The 24,013-nt window shown below is 46.2% G+C and overlaps 1 protein-coding gene across 5 annotated transcripts in view; it reads left to right on the top strand.

Moving 5' to 3' along the window:
* Positions 1-5,950: 5,950 nt before the first annotated feature.
* The window catches only part of ZBTB44 (zinc finger and BTB domain containing 44), a 58,816-nt gene continuing 40,753 nt past the window's right edge, over positions 5,951-24,013 (top strand). For 3 of the 5 annotated variants that reach the window (XM_063355126.1, XM_063355123.1, XM_063355124.1), the window contains exon 1: positions 5,951-6,116. The gene's annotated coding sequence lies outside the window, so the exon portion shown is untranslated. The remainder of the gene's footprint in view (positions 6,117-24,013) is intronic. The other 2 variants (XM_063355122.1, XM_063355125.1) reach the window with 1 other exon arrangement.

The raw sequence follows: 24,013 nt of genomic DNA on the forward strand, positions 1-24,013 counted from the left end.
AGGGAAAGGATGCTGCTCCTTCACTGAGCTATATAATAACCATCGGCATTGGGAAGCTGGTGCAGTCTCTCTAGGTGGTGTCCTCCGAAACGCAGCATCACCGAAATTTGGGATATGACAACGCAGATTTTGGGGCTATCTCCTTGGAATAAGCACGGGCTCGTTACCAGGTAATTAGGATATCTTTGCTTGGGTTGAACAGGCTAGCTGTCCTAGGTGAAAGCACAGCCTTGTGTTGAATAGCGGATGGGGTTTATTTTCCGTATATCGGCGATTTCCAGCCACGGATGGGCTGGGAAACGATACCGCCGCGGCTGGGTGGAGGCTGCCTATATTTAGCCCTACGGGAGGGCAAGGGAAAGGGTTAACCCATCGCAGTGGGATGTGCCATTACGTTAATGGGCACAGCGACGCATGCCACCCTATTTATAACCAGGTGTGACATTCATTTTAGATGACTTCCCTTGGCACCCGAACAGCCGGGTCCTGGGTTTTGGCTCATTAAGGCAAATCCTGCCCCGGCTTTTCCCCCACCTTTCTTTTTTTGTCGTTTCATTGCCGTCGCTGGGTTTGAGGTGAATAATTGGCATTTCAAACAATGCCAAAGGCTTTGGGATATTAATGGGTAGGAAAAAGTCCCTAATTAATCATAGCAGCGCAACCCTCACAATTCAACTTTTTTAAAAAAAAAACAATGGTGGGGTGAGAAAATAAACCTTGCGGGAGCTTCTCCGTCACCGTCCCCACAATGGTACCCCGGAGACAACGGGGACCAGCGGGCAGAGAGATGCGTTTCTCTAGTCCCATGGCGGGGGAAATGATTAGGGTCAACCCTTGGCCAGACGCTCCCCCCGCCACGTTGTGAATAGAGCTGCTCCCCAATCAGGGGCAATTATATTTTTTCTGCATGATCCCTCATCTACGGCACTTTTGGAGGATGCAGGATGCCACAGGCCACTCCCCCGTGCGTGAGCATCACCAGGTACGTGTTGAAACCGTGCTTTGCTCTTTTGTTCCTGATCCTCCTCCCTCCAAGGGCTGGACTCTCCTTGATCTCCCACCCAAGTTATTCCTGGATATTTGCTCCCCCTCATCCCTCTGCTAATGCTGGTCTTTAGTTTAACAGCTTTCCTCCCTCCATGGTTTATCTCTCCCCTCCTGTACCCTCTTGCAGCCCCGTTTTGCTAAACGTGGCAAGCCAAACTCTGTAGGATTAGCTCATAAAATAATATTTTTTTAAAAAAAGCTCATAAAACCTAAAAAAAAAAAACCCAAAACCCAAACTCTCCTGTTACTGCTGGATACTCCGCATAAATCTGAATTTATTGTCCCCTGACAGAAGTGACCGCAGTGTCCCAGCAAGGTCACAACAGCACCTGGTGCTCCAGCCATGAATCCTTCCTTATTCCTGATGGAAACATCCTTCCTGACTCCTCCTAGGACCATAATGTCCCTTTTCTGCCATTATCCTCTGCTCGGCTCATCCATCCCGGTCTTACAACCCCTCTGATCATTTAGATCCCCCTTTTAGATCCCTCTTTCTGCACACAGATTGAATCCATAGCGGTTGAATTCGTCCTCGGTGGCCCAAGCAAGGGATCTGATTCCCAGAGCTCCTGGAAAAATGGCATTTCAGAGGAGCTGCTGCAATTCAGAGCATCTTAGAAAGCAGGATCCTCTCCTGTTTGGAGGAAACTGCCCACTTCAGCCTCTTCTCCCACCAAGCAGGATGCTTTAACCCCCGGGATTGTGCTTGCCGAGGACCAGGGTCTGGGAAAGGTTTCTGGGTTCCTAGGAGTGGACATAAACCTCAAATCCAGAAAATTAGGGGTTGCCACAGAGAGAAATCAGCAGGATTGAGCTAAAGCGAATTAACCGAACCCCAGAGACCGCAATAGGCTGGCGGATGGAGGGGAGATGCCTCTTGTAACACCGGTGGGGAATTAAGGAGCGGGCAGCGAGTCCTCCAGGGTGGGAGCAAAGGGGTTTTCCCTCTGGAGGTGCCGAGGGCAGGGCAGGGAGAGGAAGGCTGTGCAGGGAAGGTGTCGTTTGCTTTCCGTGTTAATGGATGCATCCTGCCAGGAGCAGGAAAGCGGGCTCATAGCAGCACGGGATCTGCTCTGCGAGCCGCTGAAGCGAAGGAAAAACTATCCCACAGGCTGCGAAAAGAGGGTGGAACAGCCTCCAGGCAGGAATTGCACGTTCTGGTTGCTTGGGGCGAGCAAGGGAGAGATTTGAGGATCAAAGCGAGAAGCCAGGCACGAGGGATGGACAGGAGACGTAGCTGAGTGTCTTCTGGGTGGAATGGGAAACGATGATTTCTGTTTAGGCAGACGAGGAGGGCTTTCAGGGGACGGCACAGCCTCCTGCCGCATCCATCGTGCTGCAGACGGGACCCCCTTCCTTGCGGCAAGCCCCAGAGGCGATGCAGGACCGCTCTGCCAAGCAACCCCGGCTCCGGCAGCTCGTATCCGATTTACAAGCCGAAGGTGGGTGCTAGGAGTCACCCTTTGAAAGCTTTCTCCTCATTTTCCCACCGGTGTTTTACACCCACCAAATTCCAGCCGGTTCAACCAAGGGACTCCCCCGGTCCCTACAGGTCCCTATAAATAAGCAATAGATGCACAGACCAGATTTACCACTGGGTTACTCAGGGTTTATGTCGGTGTTGCTCCATCTATGTCCACGATTCGAGGCCGCAATGCTGTAAAAATCATGTAGGAGCAAATCCCCTGAACCAGAAGCCGGTATTTCGGCGACTCATTGCAACGCCTCTGGCTGAGAAACTCCTAACTCCGCAGCAGGAGCAGACAGCAATAAAGGATGACCCGGTAGCTTAGGAAACCCGAGCAGGCATAAATCAATACAGCTCCCTCCCGGATTTACTCCAGCAACCGCCGTGGCTCTGGGAATGGCTGGAGAACCTCTTCAGGTGTGGAGGTCTAATAAATTGTTATTAATAAAACAGCTGCTTCTGCTGGAGTGGGAAGAAATTCGTATCGGAGGCAGGCTGGGGAGGCTGGCGCGCTCCCCTGCGGGATGTGCGGAGCGCTCCGTATCCCAAACCTACCCAAACGCCCCACCGTTAATTAGAAACCTAGCAAGCCACGCGGAGTTGGTGGCCAGGAGGCGGGTGTGCCGTCACGGGAGGTTGTAAGGGAAAGGGAGAAAGAGGAAGAAACGAAATAAAAGGCACTTATTTCTTTTAGCAGGGATGGGTTTGAATCACCGAAGACGTGATTTTTTTGGGGGAAATCAATGCACGCATGCGGGCCAGCTCCTGTCGCCATCTGCAAGGCAGCTTGCTTTCCCATCGGGAAAATGCCAGCAATTCAGGGGAAAATCCAACCTCCGGACACTGATTTGCACCGGCCAAGCACCCCGCGGGATGCCGGGACATCCCAGCCAGGAACCTGCAGCCCTACCGCTCACCTGGCACTGGGGCCGTGCTTAATTCTTGGGGTGTTTAGGTGTAATGAATGAATTCCTTAAAAGAAAAGTCAAGGTGGTGCTTCATTGTGCAGTTTTAGGGCTTATTTCCAGGCCGTCCATAGGAAGTTTGAACGCTTTACTTGGAGGATTTTGTTATTTTGCCGAAGCACGGCGAGGACGGAGGCCACACTGAGTTTTACCATCTTCCAGACGTGAATTTGGGTGGTTTGGACCCAATTTCCCTCCCATGCAAAGCCCATGACCTGCTCAGAGCAAGTCTCAAGCAGGACACGGCTGTTGGTTGACTGAAACCACTCAATTTACAACAGTTTCGCCATCAAACACCCCCAGCTCCACACTTTTCGGAGCAGCATTTTGAAGGTGAGGGATGGCAGCTTAATTTTTTTTATTAATCCGCTGTGATTCAGGAGTTGCCACGGATCGCCAGGAGCAGATTCTTCCTTAATTAAAGTCTTATTAAAGTGGAAACAACCCCTGCACATGCTCAACCTGCCGAAATTGGTGCAATTTTTCCCTTTTTTGCAGAAGAAGAGATTGCGGGGGGGGGGGCTGTCGTGCACCAGGGTTGCGATACAGCTCCCCGCAAATAAAAAGCTAATGTAAGAGGAAGTGAAAGGAGAATTAAGCAGCAGAGATTCCAACCCTGGAGATTTCTCTCCCCAATTTTCCAAGAAAACATCTCAAACTGTCCCAGGTCCCATCTAAAATGCGGTAAAAAAATTACGATGGCGTTTTCCAAGGGGCCGGTTCTAAAATTTTTCTTACCGCTGATGAACATTTTTGGACCGTGGCCTTTCAATCTGTTTCCTGCTTCAATTTACCGAGTGCTCGGTGTGAAAAAAAAAAAACAACCAACCACCCAAAAAAACCCGACAAAAAAGCCCACCCCATTGTAAAACAAGCCACGGAGGAAACGGTTGCGCTAACCGCGTTAAATTAAGATGTGCTTAACCCCAGTTAGCCCGGATTTGGACCCAGTTACTGGGGTGGATTAATTAGAGATTCTTAAGTCTAAACTTGATTAGGATGGATGAAAACTGGAGAGCAGTTTGCACCGTCCTGGGCACCGGGGGTGCACGCACCGGGGCACCGGGGGGGGGGTGGGATGCACAGTCCTGAGCACCGGGGTGGCAGGTACCGGGGCATCAGGGGTTGGGATGCACGGTCCTGGCCCCGGGGGTGCACTGGAGCACCGGGGAAGGAGGACATACGCGGTCCTGGGCACCGGGGGTGCACGTCCCGGAGCACCGAGGCGTAGGATGCAGGGTGCTGGCCCCGGGGGTGCAAGTACCGGAGCACCGGGGGGTGGAATGTACAGTGCTGGCTCCCCGGGCCTGGGATGCATGGTGCTGCCCCCGGGGATGCACCGGGGGAGGCGGAATGTGCACGGTGCCGGCTCTGGGGCTGCAAACACCGGGGCACCGGGGGGTGGGATGCACGGTGCTAGCCCCGGGGTTGCACGTCCCGGGGCACCGGGGGGTGGGATGCACGGTGCTAGCCCCGGAGTTGCACGTCCCGGGGCACCGGGGGGTGGGATGCACGGTGCTGGCCCCGGGGGTGCACTGGAGCACTGGGGAAGGAGGACATACGCGGTCCTGGGCACCGGGGGTGCAGTCGTCGGAGCACCGGAATACACGGTGTTGTCGCCGGGGCTGCACGTCCTGCAGCGCCGGGGGGGTGGGATGCACGGTGCTGTCCCCGGGGGTGATTGCACCGGAGCACTGGGCGGGTGGGATGCACGGTTCTGGTCTGGGGTGTGCACCGGAGCACCGGGGAGTGGGATCCACAGTGCTGGCCCCGGGGGTGCACACACCGGGGCACCGCGGGGGGGGTGGGATGCACGGTGCTGTCCTGGGAGTGTTACCGGGGGAGGGAGGGGGCGCCCGGTGTGCACGGTGCTGGCTCCGGGTGTACACACACCGGGGCACCGGAGGGGTGGGATGCACGGTGCTGTCCCCGGGAGCCACGTTCCGGGGCATCGCGGGGGTGGGATGTACGGTGCTGGCCCCGGGGGTGCAGACCCCGGAGCACCGCGGGGGTGGGATGCTCCGGATGCCCCCCCGGCTCGGTAGGATGCCCGTCCCGCCGCATCCCTGTCCCGGGGGGAAGGGGCGGCGGGGGGGGGGCGGGGGGTAGGACCACGCACTGCCGGTCCCGCCGCCGTCCCGCCGCCCCGCACTGCGCATGCGCCCCCCTCCGCCCGGCCCCGCCCCGCCCCTCCCCGCCGGCCCCGCCCCCTGCCGCCGCGGTGCATTCTGGGACACAAACAAAGTGCCCGGCGCGGCGCGGCGGGGCGCGCGCGGTAGCTCGGACCGCCGGGAATCCCCCCCCCCCTCCCCTCTTCCCTCACCCCCCCGCCCCCCCCCCCCTTCCCCGCCTCCTCCGCCCCGCCCCTCCCTGCGAGCCGCTCAGCGCGCGCGCCCCCACCTCTCGCGGGGGGGCTCGCGCGCGGCCCCCCCCCCCCCCGCCCCCCCCGCCCGCCCGCCTTCCCCTCACCTCAGGGGGGAGGCGGCGGCGGCCTCTTCCTCCTCCTCCTCCTCCTCATCGTCCGCCTCCGCCGCCGCCTCCCCGCCCGCCGTCATGGCCCAGGCAAGGCCCCGGCGCGGCCCCAGATAGGGGGGGGGGCTCGGCCTCCCGCCCACGCCGGGCCCAGCCGACCGCAGGTAAGCGCGGGCCTGATGAGGAGGAGGAGGCGGTGGCGGCGGGTCGGGGGCGGGGGGGGGTCCGGCCGTTAGGGCCGTTGGTTCCCCTCAGGGGCGGGAGGGCTTTGAGTGCTGCACCCCCCGGTCCGTCGCCCTCTTTCTCCCCGCCCCGGGGTTGTGCCGCCCCCGGGTATCCCGGGCCACTGCGCGGTGGTGGAGGGGGGTGTGTGTGTGTGTGTTTATCCCGCCCCAGGCCCGTTGTGCGCGGTGTTTGCGCGGATCCCGAGGGAGCTGCGCTGGCCGTGGAAGGCCCTGGGTGCGCTGGGCTGCCCGGGCACACGCAAACATGTAGTTTTCTGGAGGGAGGGGGGGGCGGAGGGGGAAGGGGGAGTTGTGTTGCCTTCTGCATCCCAGCGGGATACCTGCCGCCTCTCTTTATCCACTGCAGGCTTATGGGAGGAAAAGAGGGATTCCCGCAAAGCTCGCTGTCCCTTTGTTGTTGTTGTTTTTTTTTCCCTACAACACCCCTTTCTGCATATTCTTTACTGCCCATCTGCCAGGGTCTGCTGTGCTCCCTCTGCTTGCACCCATGGCCACGCACGAGGAGGATATCGTAGTGCTCATCTGCCAAGATCTGTTGCATGTTTCTCTGCTCTCCTTCCATGTATTTGGGTTTATTTTTCTATATACAAACATAAACATTGGCAGATGCTGGGGGGGTATAGTCTGCCTCTTGCTTGCCAAGAGCCTATTGCCTCCTTTCGTACACACAGGGCAAGAGTACCGCGGCCTTCCAAAATCTGCTGTACTTCTTTCCACACACAGGTGTGCTGGGGAATTCCTCCGTGCTTGACCACCACAGCCTCTTAAATACGTGCACCCCAGAAGGCTTCTTCCTGCCTACAAAAAGCTGCTGAGGTTTTTTTCCACCCAAATAGGCATGCAGTCATTTTCTACTAACTCCTAAGGGACAACTCCTCCAGCCCATCTCCTGTTTGTGCTGTGGAGGTTGTTCTGCCCACTGATGAGAGAGAGTCTGTCTCCTACACATATCATACACACCAGGGTTATCCCACTGACGCCCTGCCAAAAGCCGGTGGGTGCATCCTGCGTTGTGTGTGTTTGCACACCTCGGGAAAGGTGCAGGCAGCATTTCACTGCTAGCCTTGGGCAGGCAAGCAGGCATTTCTCCTAAGGGCTTCCAGGGAGAAGGTTTCCACTGTTTGTCCTTTCATGTCTTACGTGTTCCCACAGACACCCAGCGGCAGCTGTTTCGGTGCCTGCCCCCAGACCATAGTACTTCCTTGCTACACGTGCCAGAGAGGTCACCCGTTCTCACCCATTTCTTATCTCTTCTTGGCTGCGCTTCATGGCTGCCTGTTACATCTTTCATGACTGAGACTTGCAACCCTTTTTCTTCATGTGCCCTGCTGATACTGCAGTGCGATACGGTCAGGTTAAGCCTGCCTTGTTTTTTGCTTTGACTTTTGGTTTTTCTTTGCTGAGAAGTCTGCCAGAGTAAAAAGAAGTAGTCTGCGTACTTCCTAAGTATCTGCAGATCCCAGGTTGGAAACCACAGGACTAGAATTCATTCAGATTCTCTTTTCCAGTCATAGACATAATTTGTCCAGCCCAGGATCTATTCTGAAGTTTCTAGAAGTCTCCTGCTTTCATAATTATCCTCACATGAGGTCCTTGGTTTGCTGTACCCGCGTGGGGAATTTCTCAGGTTTCCCACTTAAGCGTATGTCCCTGCTTTCTCTCTGTACTTCTGCTTGACACAAGGCTTTTCCTTTTCCCCTTTTTTAATTTTTATTTTATTTATCCTTGGGGTGTCTAGTATACTTAGCTTTTACTTAGGTGGAGGTCACCCAGTTCATCTGCCGAGTTGATCCCCGGCTTCTAGCTGCGTGTTTTTGTAGTCTAGGTGACGTGTTGTTTATCATGTGTGGGGCACGCCTGCGGCACTGCTCCGTGGACCCTGCAAGGTGACACTGAGTAGGAACAGCTTTTGTGCAGGCAGGTCGCAGGCTGGAGTCTAGGAGTCTTTTAGGGGATTTCAAGTGCAATGTGCTTTTCCTCTGCTGCTGAGGTCTCTCACCGCTGCTTGACGTCTCCGTGTAACGCAGATCCAAGGTGTGATGCACCTGGAGACCTTGCCTGGGTTTAAGTCCATCTATTTAGGGAGATAGAGCTGAACAAGTGTTAACCTGCTAGCTTAGACACAGCTCTACCAGTATAAATGCCTCCATTGATGTAAAACTGTTTATACCAGACACCAGTTACAATGCTGTAAGTGTCTCTCCCTAGGGACTACTTCTATTTAAACAGCTGTTTTTAATCCAAAACTTTAATTGGTGCGAACACTCCAAGCAGCCCCTTTCCAGGGGAAGGGAATTTCCAGCCCTACTTTAGTCTCCCCAGGTGGATGTTGCACGGACGCTGACTTGTCAGGAGGGAGGATCGCGCTCGCTTTCCCACACAGGTTTCGCGCTGGTTTTGTTTACAGGCTGAGAGAATTCCTCCTCTTGTGACTGTGAGGTTTGGAGAGGGGGGAGTGTCCTTATGTATTTCTTCTGTAATACGTAAGAGAAGTAGTCAGCAAGTGAAACTGAACCCTTGCCATGTTTGTTGCAACAGGAGGTTAATCATAAACTCTGGCAACTTTTAAAAGGGGTGGTTTCGTTCTGTGGTGTCTGTAGCAAATGTGTGCTCTTAGGAGGGTCTGGTCAGCTGTTTGCAAAGAGGATCAAAAGCAAATACAGCTTCCCCCCCTGTGTGAAGTTGAACAAGCTTCCCGACGTTATTTTTGGTCATATCCCATGACTTGCTGGAAGGAGGCTTTTATTTTTATGTCCTTCTTGTGAATGGAAGTGTGATGCCTGTGCTATGAGGTGAACGGTGTTTGTGTGACTTGTCACTGATGAGGAGAATGTCTTGGATACTTGGCGCTTGTATTTGTTGCTTCATTTTCCCTGGCATTGTCTGTTACATCTGGTAAACTTCTTTTTCAATGGGCTTTGAGAACATTTGAGTGTTTTTCTGTGAGACAATCTGGCGATACGGGTAACTTCACTCCTTTTAGGCATTGTAATCCACTAGCTTAAACAAGAAGAAAGTCAAACTGTGAACAAGCAGTGATGCTGTTGCTGGCACGTGATGAGGAAGGAGATGTTCCTTGACGTAGAGGGGATTGTCTGTTGACATTCTTCTATCTCACCCGGTTATAAGTAGGTTATCCCTGCTCAAATTATGCAACTGTGCAGACAGCCAGACTTCAGGAATTCCAAATACTTCAACGTGTCAAGTGCTGACTTCTAAATTAAATGCTATGGTTGCAGAGCGCGTTCACAGTCTGTCGCTTGAAATATGACATCAATCTTGGAATTGCGTGTGGCTGAAAAGGGGCAGCAGCTTAATTGCTTGTTTCTTTGAAAAAATGTTGTGTGCGTTTGCAGGAACAAAACTGGGTGGGAGATGTGCCTCTACCTGCGGTAGTGTTTCGATATGGAAGTTGGTGGTTAGCATTTCACTGGTTATAAGCAGGAAAAAAATACTGAAAACATTGATTTATGTAAGAAGTTGAAACGCCTCGCTCTCTTCGTTGGCTGCTGCTGTTGCCTCAAAAGATGCGGTTTACAGCATATAGATCTAATTAAATCATTGTGTACTTATTGCTAAGTAAATATAGGAGTCCATTACTCTTAACTTGCCTTGGAGATCAAATTGATTCTTCTAATGGTTTCACTGGATGAAAACAAATGTCTGGTGCTGTTTTGTAAAAGGTGCCTAAATGAAATGGTGGTGGTAGGAAACAAACTGCAAACCTGATTAAAATGGCATTCGCGCATACGGATGGGAAGAGAGGAATTGTAAACGCTCGGCATTTCATTTAATTCTTACATTCCATTTAATCAAGTTAAGGAAGTGACTTAAACTGTGCGTTATTTGTAGATAGCGTGTTTTTAATGTATTCCAGTTTACAGCTGGGGAAATAATTATTTGACGTGATCATGTTTATCAGAGTATGTGAATGATGGGATAATAAGGACTGCAAAAAGTGTGTTGAGCTCAGTGTGTGGTTTGTGACAGTGGCTAGAGTAAATCATTAGGGGGAAAGTGGAAGAGCATACATAGACAGCGCAGGAATCATTCCTCAGAACATCTACCTGTGGTGAAGGGTTTGGAGTGGCCCGAGCTCGAGGGGATGTGCTGACAATCATGCTTAAAAGTGCCTGTTGGACTTGTTTTCTATGGATTTGCTTTGGCCTTTTGGACAGCTTATACCTGTAGCTTTTATAGTATACCTTGCAATGCATCCCACAGCTTATGCAAAAATTAATTCCTGGGTTTTGGTTTTGTTTTAAACCCAAGGAATGGTAATGTCATTGAGTGCCTCCTGGATTTTGTAGTATGAGAAAGAATAAAGAATCTTTTTCCAGTCACCACCTCATTTGCAATTTTATAGATCTCTTGTGTTCTGAGTTTTTTCTCTTTGGGTTTCTTTTCTTTTTCAAGCTGTGTTGTCCCAGTCTACTTAGTACATCTGCCTGCGGAGGCTGTTCTACATCGCTTTTTTTTTTCTTTGAACTCCGCTATATTGTTTTGAGGTGATTTGACCACAACATTTGTTTGCTTGCTTTACCCAAGAAGACTGAATGAAAGCAGTTTTTTTTTTCAGAGCATTAGGAGATGCTTTCTAATAAAGGGATGCTTGGTAGCTCATCTGTGATAACATTATAAACATTTATGGTGTGTAATGTTTTATATTCAAAAGTACAGATGAACATAGTAATTGTAGTGAGAACTATTGTTAGTGGAAATACAGTTATGGATGCTGAAGAAGATCTTAGTTAGACATCTAGCTACAGATGGTAGTTGATACGGCATTTTGTATTTGGATGTTACCAAGAACGCTGTATGGAAAAACTGCAGTTGGGGTGCGTACTTGGCGGTGTTAAGTCTATTGGAAGCATGAAGATGTCATGTCCCGTGGAGACCCAAGAGCCCTAGAAATCACGAGTGGGTTTGGGAATAACTGGTGGTTTAAGGGGCAAGTTGATGCCATGTTAGGGATAGACATTTACATGGAGTTGGAGCTCTGCAGTTCTGACAGTTTCTGCAGTTTTCTCTCAGCACCTTAGGGTGTTTTTAAGTGCATAAATACCCCTGTTAAGAAAGACCTACTCAGAGAAGTTTCTGTGAAACGTTAGTAAAGATGCTAGAGGCTTAAAAAAACCTCACAGAACTCTCCTTATCCCCAGCCTGAGCTGTGGATGTGGTTCTGCCAGTCAGGGTTTGGCCATACAAGGGAAGAAAGTTAGAAAGCCTGTAAAGTTGCTGCTCACCTGATAACGTGATTTGTGGATAAATACAAGGATTTTTTAGTTTTCGGGGCCAAGAAGAACTCCTGTTAGGCATTTAAGTTTATCTGCATAAATGAGTCATTAGGAAAATAAAGGGTACACATAGTGCTAAAAGGGTGATGACACAACCACATTCCTGCTTTGCTTAAACTTGTTCAGGATTCTTTATAGCCGCTTCCGTTTGAAAGGTGGCTGCTTGTTTATATGTCTGTGACACCTTGACTAGCTGGCTGCGGTCCATGCTGTCTGGATTAGCAATGCCTTTTCTCCTCTTCAGATTGTACACGATGTGTGACTTTGCCTTGATCTCTCCCCTTTGCTCTTTACGCAGGTTTTTCCGTGGTGTTGCTTGTCAGCGCAGGCTTCCAGTACTTCGGGCGTTAATGGGGCTAGCGTGCTTCAGGGAGATTTATGCAGAAAAATTCATTTGTTGTAGCTAATGTGGATTTCATTAAGGTGTACCGCTTCCTTGCTAATCTGGAATAAAAGTGAGAGAAGGACAGCTGTCATTGTATTGTAATAAACCTGAATACTTCAAACAACAAATCGGTTGACAGGTAAGCTTTGTGCCGAACTAGTTAAAACTAGCACTTAGCCAAATTTGGCTGTCACAAACCTAATGATTGTGATACGCAGTTACAGTCATTTGTTTCTGAAAATGAGGAGACGGGTTTGTCATTTCCAAGTGACAAAAATTAAAGGCTCGTGCACAATAAGGTGGGAGGCACAGCTTGGGGGTGATAGCAGAGGGGAGGGATTCTTCAGCTACTGAAGTTTGGTTGCTGTTGGGAGTTCTTGGGGCATAATATACCTGGTTAGGCCCTGGTTTTGTCTTGGAGGAAATGAAGAAATAATTTCTTTTCCGAGCATGGTTTTCACTATGCTATCAGTTAAAATGTTCTCTGAAATTCACCCTTTTCTCTCTGAAAACATGGCGTGTGCCCTTTTCTTTCTTCAAAGACATGTAGTAGGACTTGGCACTATTCCGTAAATAGGCGTCCACGTGTGTGAGGAAGCACAGATAGTTTTTTGTTTCTGTTTTTTTCTTTTTAACTCTTTTATGGATCTAATGCAGTAGTGTTACCAAGAAAATCTTGAACTGTACTAGAATATTTTGGTATGCAGATACAGAAAACCGTGCCGCTTTTCTTGATATTTCTTTCACACGTACCACCAAAAAGGCCTTGGAGATTTTTTTTTTTGTTACTAATTTGGGAGTTGGCTTGAGTAGTCTTTTTGATGTATATTTTTCATAAGTTTGTGTTGGTATGCTTGCAGAGCTTCTGAAAGTGAAGGCTGAAATGCTATGGGTAGCCATGGTAAAAGAAGAAAAAATAGCTTTCTGGAATTAGTTTAAACTAGAAGGTTGCTGCCACGTGACAAATGAAAGTACTTTATGGATATTTTTTGGCAATTTGCAGTACTTAGAAGAATTTAATGTTCAACTTGTATTATTTTTTTTTTTTGGTGGTGTTCATTTGTACTGCTGTTAGAGACCAAAGACTATAAAATAAAAAGTGAGGGCTTTTTGTTATGCAGGGTGGGAAATGGTCACGTAATGGCTTGCCTACACTGAGAAATTTGGGAAAAATTTAGCCTGAGTTTGCACAGAGCAAAAATGTAAAGAAGGTATTAACATCACATAAAAATTATGCATGAACACTGTCATGGAAAGAGTGGTTGAATTTGAATGTGTGCCTCAGGGATGCACGCATCTGTCTATTCAGTATAATCTGATTATGTTCTGTGGGGCTTGCCTACATGAGAGTATGAGGACTATGAATTCACTTGTTGCTTTTATTCTAGTAAAAAAAAAAACACAAAAAAAACCAAAAAAAAAACCCAACAGAGATTTGCCCATGTATTAATGGCACAAGCATCTCCAGCATGCGCTTTCAGAGCAAACCACTGTTGAACTAGCAGGCTAATAGTTTGGCCATGTGCTTTTACAGAGCACGGGTGAAACCCAGAAATTGCAGGGCAGTGAATCTGTTGTGTAATATCTCAATACGTCCTATCTAGTGAAGTTTGCACATTAATTTTTATTATGAGAATAAACGTAATTCAGTGTATAACAAGATCTTTTAGCAGTTACTGCTCGTATTGTTAAATGAGCCTCAGTTTTAAGTACTATCTGAAAATTTGCTTTTATGTGTTATATATAACACTAATGCGAGATTCCTACAATGAAAAGTTCAAAGTGCTGGAGGCTGGGGAAAGTGGCATTTATCTAGTTTGCTTATTCAACCATGTGAAAGCTATATTAGGCACATAAAGTTTATCCTTTGCACTGCAGCTTCAAAAAGGCAACAAGTTAAATCTGGGGCCTTTGAAGTAGTGAATGGTAACATTCTGTTCTCTGAAAGAGCAGACTTCAAATGATCACACCAAAAGTTGAAAAACTGTGGTGGCTAGGGAAAACAAGATTGCTGGGGGGAGGGGGGAAGGGGAGAATACAGGTCCCGAAAATGCGTGGAGTTTCTTGCATGTCGTTAGGAATAAACAGTAGCCAGAATATTGTACCTGATTGCATTCCTGAAGCTCTTTGCCCATTCTGTACCAGAATGGTGCAAAGTTACCGTTTTAAATTCTCCCCAGATAAATCTTATCTAAGAGTTCAGCTGTTGCGTGAAACATGGAACTTGTTGGAGCCAGCGAACCTCGGTTATGTAGAAAGGTAGAGAGTCTTTTAAGAAAATGACTTCTCTCATCTTTCTGTCTCTGTAAATGGTTTCAAGAAACATCTCGTCTTCTAGCTCTTGCGTAAAAACACTCAATGGCGTCAGATCAACAGTTTACATATGGCATGCACTACTGTACTGCCCTGATTATTGTAATCTCTTCTTTTAATTAGATCCTGAGATTAGGAGCTGTCTTGCTGATCAGTGCACTTACTGTATGCCCTATCAGTTCTAGCTAGTACATGTTTCTAGCTGAAACACCGTCTGGATAAGTGAGATGCTCTGAAAAGATCTAACCATAGTTTACTTCACAGACATGCTAAGGGGGAGCTGCACAGAGAAGAAAAAACACACCAAAAAACACTTCTTGAGAACCAGGAGGTTAAAATAGATACTGACAAACATCTGATGAAAAATCAGGTATTACAATAGTCTAGTTGTTCTGTAGGCCTTTCAGTTTGCTGTTCAATTTATTCTAATAGTATGGAGAGATTTCTCCAAAGTCAGTTTTAACTAGTTAGCTTCCAGATTATAGCTCAGGTCCATTACTAGCTCCCTCATATATAATGTCGAGGTTTTAATTTCATACTGTTGGATTTTCTGTGACTTTAGTTCTGTTCCTAGGATTCCAGTTCTCAGTCATCTGTTTTTATGTGTTGTGCTGACGATACATCTTAACCTTTTCATCAGCATTTTTTTGAGCCTGTGTCTCTACAGAAACACTCAGAGATCATTGCTAAAACAAGTCCTTGTGGCACTTCACAGGTAAATTCTTTAACCTGTTATTTCAAGTACATGAATTACTTCTTTTCAGCCGGCCTCTTAGCTGCCATTCGTCTATTCATCTCCTTGTTTTCACTAATGACTCTATATGTCATGTTATTCAAACATTTTAATGAAGTTCTCATCATACATGGCATTTCCTTCTTTTCCGAAAAATACATTATCGAGTCAGTTTGACATCAGTTTGACATAGTTTAGCTTCAGTAAACACAGGTGGTGTCCCATTTTCTGTTTATTTTCTTATTTTTCATTCTTCTTTTTTTCAGATAGTTTTCATTTTAGCCAGATTTCTGCAGTTGTGTACAAACACCTATGATCCTGTATCTTTGAGAGATGAGAACATCTCTATATTTTTAAATAATCAGAGCTTCTGCACTAAATATTTGAGAGATGAAATTAACACGGTGTTAATGTTGCCAAGCTTTCTGGCAGGTGTGTACCATAAAATGAGACAATCTTTCAACAGTCCTGCTTCTTTTTCTGGTACACTAGTACCTTTTCCTTGAGAATTAAAATATCATTTTGCATGTTTGTAATCACAGCCCTGTCTAATGGAAATGTTTCTAGATTGACTTCTAATGAAAGGAGTGGTAACATGTTTTACACACCTACAACGTGATCTTTAATCTTCAGGTTTTATCTGGACTAGGAGTTGTAGCTATGCTTTAATCTTCTTGGTCTATTAATCCAGCACACTCAGTGCCTACATACAGAGCACTCAATCGTCTGTCAGTGGTTCCCAAGCTTTTTTGGCTACAAGCTGTTGTCAGCTCTCAGCTTCTCCCATCAGTCAGAAGGGTCTGCTGTTGACGGTGGCCATTTACAATGCTGTGCAGACTAGCTTTTGTTGCCCAGAAGCCAACGGGACCATTTAGCAGGCCAAATTTTGCTATGTGTGCCTTGAATTCCAGCTCTGTGACATTTCCACAGTTGTTAATTTCCCGATTTGTCTGTGTGTTGGTTATCTGCTATAGAGCTGCCTCATGACAGTTGTGAGTTTGTCAGTGGCAGAGACTGAAACTCTCATTTGTCTCCCGTTTGCCCAAGACATAAGTGGTGTGCAGTTCCTGTAATAGAAATTAAAAAGAAAGGTTTACAGTAGGATTAGATTCCATTGCCAATTTGAGATCGGTCAGAAGAAAGTCTTGCAGGCTGCTTCCTGTAGGCCATATATACAGGATGATAAGGGACAAGAATAAATCTAGAAGTGTCACTTTCACAAGGAAGTGACAAGGCAGAGCTGCACGAGAGTCTGCTGCAAGTGTGTGGCTGCTGGTAAACTTAATGAATGTGGCCTTGGCATCTGTAATCTATTACGGTCAGGCAGATGACTTCTTAATTCTGCCAGATGCAGGGGTTGGAACAGCTCCTTTCTGAGTTCCAGGACATGCTTGGGGCTTTCAAACAGATACAGTCTGCAAAGGACACTCTGGAAGATGTGTTGGCCCAAATTGGTAAGTTCAGTGTCTTGTTCTGTTCCATCACTGGTAAGTTTTCGAAAGTTTGTGGAGGCACTATTATTGACAGATCCGACTTCGTCTGGGTGCACGCGTTTCCATCCTCTGCTCTGTGTGGGGCTCTAACGTAGGCTTCTCTTTAGGCTGTAATACTTCTTTCTGTCAGGCTGCACCCAGGCTCTCTTTATCTGATATCTCCTGCCACGCTGTCAGAACACGACTGCTGAATTTTTACATCCGACTTCTTCATTTCCATGCAAATGACTAATCAGAAAAACAAAACAAACATCCCTAAGACATGTTGCGCTTCACGTTATGTGTAGAAACAGCAACTCCTGAAAAATAGTGATGGTTTAATTAATGATTTACAGCTTTTTCTTTGTTATGGACCTCATGGTACAAGAACAACAGCTTTGTGACATGTTTTATGTTGGTTTTAATATTCTAAAATAAAAGTAGTAGATGTTCCCCTCTTTTTCACTGGAGTAGATTTTGCATTTTTTGTATCCATCAAACATCCTGCTTTTATATGCTGAGGGGTCTTGTAGCATGAGGAGGATTTTGGTCATCTCTCTGTGGGTTGTACACACTTTTTTAGTTTAGAACCGGTACAACCGAGACGTTTGGAACTAAGCAAATATTTCTGATTTAATCTTGGTCTTTGTTGCTTTAACAGCAGGTATTGTGCTGTTTGTGTTTAATATCCATGGTGTAAAAGAAAAAATAAAATTCTGCAAATCCGAGGAGGAAATAGAAGAGCATGCTAAGGTACTGCCCGTCTTTTGGCAAACAGTCGAAATTGGCTACCAGGAATGTGCAGAAGCGGATTGCAAGAACAGTACCTTTCCCCGTCCTGTCTTGTGGTGGAGATTTGTTAATACGCTGTTACCAGGGTCTCTAACACGATAATTTGGCTTCTCTCACAGGCCCCTTCAGTTCTGTTCAGGTCAGCTCTGAGTCAAGACAGCCGCGCTAAGTGGACGTGTTTCTCGCCCCGCGTGCCAGGAGGGCAGTGGCAGTTGAGGGACGGGCTACGGGAGTTTTGAAAGGGTGCTGGCCAGGAGCACGCTCTGTTCAGCCAAAACTTGGGAGGTGTTGAACTTCAAGGTGGTGAATGAGGATGAGAAAACAATTTTGGTGAGCAAGCCCTGGGCTCATCATGACTGAGAGATGAGAGAGCTGAGAATTTTTGTAACTATTTTCAGGAGTTTGCACAGAAATGGGAGCTCTTTCATTAGCCTCATACGTGGTGCATATCAGCTTCCTCACCGCTGAGTAAGCCACATGTTCCAGCGTGTGAAGAGCTGGAGTTTGGTGCATTTAGCAACAGCGTTGGTTTCTGAACAAAGTTTACACCTTTATGCTAATAATAGTTACTAGCGAAAGCCAGAATGGGTGAATTTTTTACTGTCTCTTCTATGGGAATATAGCTCAAGAAGTTAATTAGATTAACTTTTAGAAAAAACCAGCAGGAATTAAGGCACAGTTGCCAAAAACAGTATCTGGGTTTTGAATGATAAATTGCAGGGGTGATAAGTGTCTGGGAGCTACGGCATCTCGAAGAGGAAGGGTATCAGCTCCTTCAAAATTCAACGCTCACCTGAAGCTCCAGTCATGCAAACCGGACTAAGATAGCCTGTGCTCTGCTGTGAGGGGAAAGCAGTCCAATGTTAGTGCAAAAATTACACTGTGAACTTTCCCTTAAAATGTATATGTAAATGTTTTCTAATTTTATCCTTTCAGAAGTGTTCTGTTGCAGCTGACCTACCATCTCAATTTACAATAAAACCATTTTGTAGAATAAATTGCTGTTTTTGGCACCCCACTACTTGTCTCAATGCTTTCACCAGCTCTGAGAATTAAAATGCACCTACCAGATTTGTGTCATGCAAATCCACTTTTCCATCATCTGAGATCTGAGTCGTTCTTTTCCTATCCACATAAAAGATTAATGTTGTCAATAGCAATGGTGTGTGAATCAGTGCCGTAACTGCGATCTAGGACTTTGCTGTGCCCTCACACATCTTCCTTCTTCTCATGGTGTGTTAAAGCTTTTGCTTTCTGTTATTATAGGGTTTAATTTTACGGAAACTTAAACGATGTGTTAGAAACAGGTATTGCGTGGACACTCTGGGCCTTCCTTGTTCCTGAGGAATTATTTTGGAAGAGGAGCTGCTGGATGTTTTTTTTTTCCTTGTCCTTTGCAGACAAATACTCTTCATGGTCTGTCAGAGAACTTAGAGTAAAGGAATAATATGTGCTTTTGCACCTGTGTGCACTGACACTTTTGAAACCATGGCTGCTTCCTGAGAGTATTTTAGTCTGCATTTATGAAGTTCAGCTCTAGTTCTGAAATGCTCGGACCCTTCTGCAGCAACACCTGGTGGTCTGTACCTAAAATTTAGGAAGATCTTCTTTTGGGAAGTCTCTTTGCCAGGGGTTCTTCAAAGGAATAGATGGCTGCTTGTGGAGCAATTTGCCACTGTAGCATCCTTGGAAAGTGCTCTTGAAAAAAAAAAAATAAATTAGGTGGCGAACATGGCTTGTGAGTACAAAGAAGCTAATGAATGCTTTTTGTGAGCAACACTAATAATAGATGGAGTCAATGGTCTCAAAAACTCTGGCACGTGAACTTGTCAAAAGCGGTGTGCCAAAACCCCAGTTTTTACAAAATAAATGGCCTTATCTTATCACATGCAGTACTTCTGGAGTAAGTAGGAAAAGCACAACAGAATCTTTTATATGTCTTGAACTGTGAAAGAGCATATTACTGCTAACAATAAATAGATGGATTGTAGCATTTTAGGTTTTCAGCTTGCTGTGTGAAATTGCTCTGCCATTAAAGCTCCCAAGTGGAGTTCTCTGGAGTTCCTTATCTCACCATCAGTGATTCTTCCCGGGGGGCTGTCCAACATGCAGCTCGAGCCCTAGCCAAGAAAAAAAGCCCCCCACAAACTCCTTAAAACAGCAAATACCTGAAAATTGTCCTCTCCTGTGGAGCTGGGAGAAAAGGGACACAGGAACAATTTCAGTGTCTTGGGTAGTTCAGTTCAAGCGGTTTGGAGAATAAAAATCTGATTCCCAGACCGAGCGAGCGAGGACCAGGTCGGCCCCAGTACTCAATGCTCTCCTGTTTTTTTGCAGGGTATGGTATCACCTCAGCCTCCGTTTATAGACTGCCCATAGCATCTATTTCAGGTTTTAACATAACGGTGTGCACGAAGTAGCTTACTTAACACTAGCTCCTTTGTGCACTTGCAGTTTGAAGTGTGCTGTCCTAGAGGAAATTGAAGTTCTGAAACACTGCATGTTTCTCTGCACGGTTCATTTCCCTGGTCCAGTCACCCACTGCAGCTAAAGGTTACAGGTTTGCATTCCACACATTCCAGTACACCAAAGCGAGTACTGCACATTGACGTAATTTTGAGCACAGAAACCTTGTGTTTGCCTTCTCTTTTTTATAAATACCGTCAGGCTTGGCAGTGGTGGGCTGAGTTCAAACTAGGTTTACTGACCTCACTTAAAATACGGTTTTATACAAGGTTTAGAAATTGGTGTTGATTCGTTTGAAAGGGGGAACAGCTTGGCAGCTCCAGCCAGCAGTTTTGTCAAGTGAAGCAAGGCAAGATTTGTAGTGGGAGACAGTACCTTTTATTAGGCCAGCTGGTGTTGGGGGAAACAGATGCGTGTTTAGATACACAAGCGTTTCAATTCTGAAATAGAAATAGCAAACTTGAAGTTAAGTACACACTAAGAGCAGTTGTTCTAATTCAATTATAAACTTAATTATACTAACCAGTTAGACAGTTTGAGGGAGCAAGAGATGCTGGTACCTGTGTAGCACAGGGAGATCTTGACAGATATAAGGTGGATTTTTTTTTTTTCCTCCTGACTCAGAGCAGCCAGTTATTATCTGTTGAAGGAATAGAGATGAGGTGTGTTGTCAAAGTTATGTTATCAGACTAATATTTCTGCTAAGGGTGTAGCTGTACGTTGTTCCTGGTTGAGCTGTTTGAGGACTTTTCAGGTCACGGTTTTATCCCGGCAGAAGATTTTTCTGTGCCGGGGTTGCTACGACTGTTTATGGGATGATGCTGTAACCAGTGGCTAAGAAGTAGTCTGGGTTAAAAATAAAATTTCAAGAAAAGATAACAAGTGATCTGATTTACACCATGACCTCCCAGTTGTATGAATGTACCCGAAGGGCTGGCGAGCAGGAGGGTGGGAAATTCCAAAGCTTTGTTGGGCACTAAAGCCAACATTGCATTTACGAGTCTGAATTTTGTTGGGTTTAGAACTTTTCAGAAAAGTTCGTGTTTTCACAATATTTTATAAGTGGCTACGAGCCAGGACACAGAGGGTAGAGGTGGGTTGGTAATTTTGTGGTGCTAAAAATTATCCACTTCTGTTGTAAACTGATGTAGCTGAGTGAGAAACTGAAGCTTTATGAGTTTACTTCACTGATTTTTCCAAAGAAAAAAAAACAGGATTTTTATAGATACTATGTTTCAAAACCAATTATTTGAGCCGTAAGGTTAGGCAGGAGGGGAAAAAGAAGCTAACTTTTGGATACACTGAAGGAGGCAGGTCACATAAACAATGTTTTTCAATTCTGTTACTTTTTCTTTTCCATTTACACAACATAGTGTACACTTTCACCTTTACTGTTTCTAAGCACAGAAACTTGACGTGTGTTTAATCATTGTCTCAAAAAAAGTGTATGTGAATTGGTAACTGTTGCTAAAACTTGTTTTTCTGTAGCCATGAAACAGTAAGAATGAGCTAAATTACTTTGAACTACTTAAAGGTCAGGTCTACATTACTGGTTGTAGGATTAAAAAAGAAAAAAAACCAAACTAATTTTCAAATGAATTGTACAAAGTCTTTGGTACGGTAGCACGTACCTTCAAACTGCTTTCAGCTAATAGTGGAGACAATTCTCCTCGCCCTGGAAGTCCTGAAGTGCTCACTTCTGAATTCTCACCTTGTCTGGGGATCCACGCTGCGGTGGTGAATCCCCACACATTTCCAGTGCAGGAATGCGTGCTGGAAAAAGCATTATCTCGAACTGCAAGTGTCTGCAGCAAAGTTAAATACAGCCCATTAAATATGGGCTGAAATGTCCCGCTGAGAATGTTTTGAAAACTTTGGAAAGTATCTTTAAATGTCACTGTGTTTCTCTTCAACTGTGAAATACTTTAATGCATCGTGGGCCAGGGCATAAACGTGTGCGTGGGGGTTGGGAGGAGAAGCGAGCCACCCTTTCTTTGATACCAACCCCAGACCCTGCTTAGAGAATCACTGATGATTTGTGGCTCAAAGATGAACAAGAGCTTTTCCAACGCCAACCCACTTACCACTTAGTTTATGTGTGCACCTTGAATTCCCCACCTCAAACTCTCCCAAGGTACTGTCTATGCTTAGTTCTAGTTTATGGTTCTTTAATCACTCCTGAATGTAGCACCCCGTACCTTACAGTCTAGCAACTGCTGTCGTGGGCTGTCTAACAATCGGTAATAATCAGTAATAAGACGTGACAAAACGTCATTTCAAAATGATGACGATCCAAAGATGTTGGACTTGAGGTGAAGCTGTAGCGTTGCAGCCCTTTACTCTCTTTTCGTCACTGTGACTTAGTGCAGCTATAAAAGTGCCCTGTGTCACTGAAAGATTAATAAAGAGAATTGAGCCATTTTATTACATGGCAGAGCTTTAGCATGCTCATCTTTTCATGTGGAAAATATTTTCATATTGTTTAAATTACCTTCTAAAAATATTTGATGTTTTTACTACCTCATTAACTCTAAAGAACTGATATTGTTCCCGCGCCTCAGCACACCCCTTTTGATTTTTCTGAAAATAGCGTGCATATGCATATGTCCTTTGTCCCCAGTGAAGCCTGTGTCGGAGCCACTTGTTTGAATGGTGGTGTCAGCGCAATGAGGGGGAAGGTCGTTTTACAGAAGTGACTTAACGGAGCAATACCCCACATTCATGGCAGGCACGCTGCTCCTGCAATAAATTTAAATCAGTTTATTGCACATCACTGACTTCCGCTATTTTATTTTAAATTCTGTAACCAGATCAAGGTCGAGGAAGCAAAAGATGAAAGGAGAAGGGGAGAGGAAACCAGAAGAGGGGAGAGGCGGGCAGGAAGGGGGAAGCAGGACAAGGAATGGTTCAGAGCAGGGTTGGAAGGAGTTGAGCAGAATAGAGCTCTCCCACTTAGAGACTGGAGAGGTGAACATTACTTATTCGGATGAACAGAGGAAAATGGGTTAGTCTTCTGGGTGTATAAGAATGGGGCGTATTGCTTGCTTAGATTTTTCTCCGTGTTTATGATTATGTATTGGTACGATTTCTAAATACCAGATATACCATTGATAGTCCTTGCAAATGTATTATTCTTTTTGTAGCCAGTTGCTGAACAGAAGTACTTCTGGACTTCTGATGTGCCAAGGAATTGCTGCAGTGACTGGGAATTCAGAAGGAAGGGTATCCCAAGGCCGTTTTAGAATATGCTGTTACAAGATTTTACTGTAGTGTTTTGGTCTGAGATCAATTAACTATGCTTTTCATTTGATTCATGCTGGAGAACAGTCAGTCTGGGTCTTCAGATGCCTCTTGAGGTCAATATGTTTTCTTTCGCTGAAGGGAGTGTTTTGGTTGTGCTTAACTTCTTCCTCTGCAGGAGTGTGAAATTTCATTTTAAATCCAAATGGCCCTTATAGTTTCACTCAGACTTTATATTGTTAAGTGTTAGTTAATCTGTTCTCTCGAATAGATATTTTTCCTCTGTCTGAAAGGGTTTGCAGTATCAGAAGTGAAATCGTAGGAACAAGAAGCCGCCAAGTGCAAATGTCTGTAGAGCAAGGTAGGCTCTGACAGCTGCCGTTTAAATATGTGCTAAGGCTGGTGAGATTTGTGATCAGTTGTTCCAAACTTGCAGTGCTCTTTGTATCTGCAAAGCTCCACATGGGCAATTTGCAAGCGTGGTATGTTTTTGCGTACGTGTAAGGGAAAGGATGATGTGAAGAAGCTGGCTGACTCCAGGAAGTAGTCAGATCCAATTATGTTGTTGATGTTTAACCACCAGCTTTACCGAGATGATATTTCTATATCATGTTAATTGTCTGAGTCATGTGGAACACAGAAGACTTTTCATGGAGGCTTGTGGGGGGGCTTAAGTTAAGCAGGTGAAACATGGTGGCTTATGTTTCCTTGACAATGAAATAATTCAGAAATAATTGGAGCAGAGCCAGGAGCTGATTTTCCTTGTTTGGAGATGCTCCGCTCTCTGCAAGTAGAGGCAGCCTTGGTGGCCGCAGAAGTGCCCCTGCAGGAGCAGAGGATGTCTGGGCACACTGCGCCTAGCTTGGCACAGGGTCTTTCCCCTGTGTATCGCAGAGAGAGTGAATCAGCTTCATCCTCCTCAAATCAGAGGCATTTAGTTTTCAGATGCTGCCGCAAACTTAAAACTCGCGGACAGTGTGCGGCGTAGAGTCCCTGAACTGGTCCCCAAGAAGACAGTTTTCTATTTTTCAGAAGAAAGAAGTTGCCTTCCTTGTATTATTTATCACATATATAAAATCAATTTGTGTGTATTTGATTTAAACCTAAACTTTCCTTTG

The sequence above is a fragment of the Chroicocephalus ridibundus genome, chromosome 18 (assembly GCF_963924245.1).
Source record: "Chroicocephalus ridibundus chromosome 18, bChrRid1.1, whole genome shotgun sequence".
NCBI lineage: Eukaryota > Metazoa > Chordata > Aves > Charadriiformes > Laridae > Chroicocephalus > Chroicocephalus ridibundus.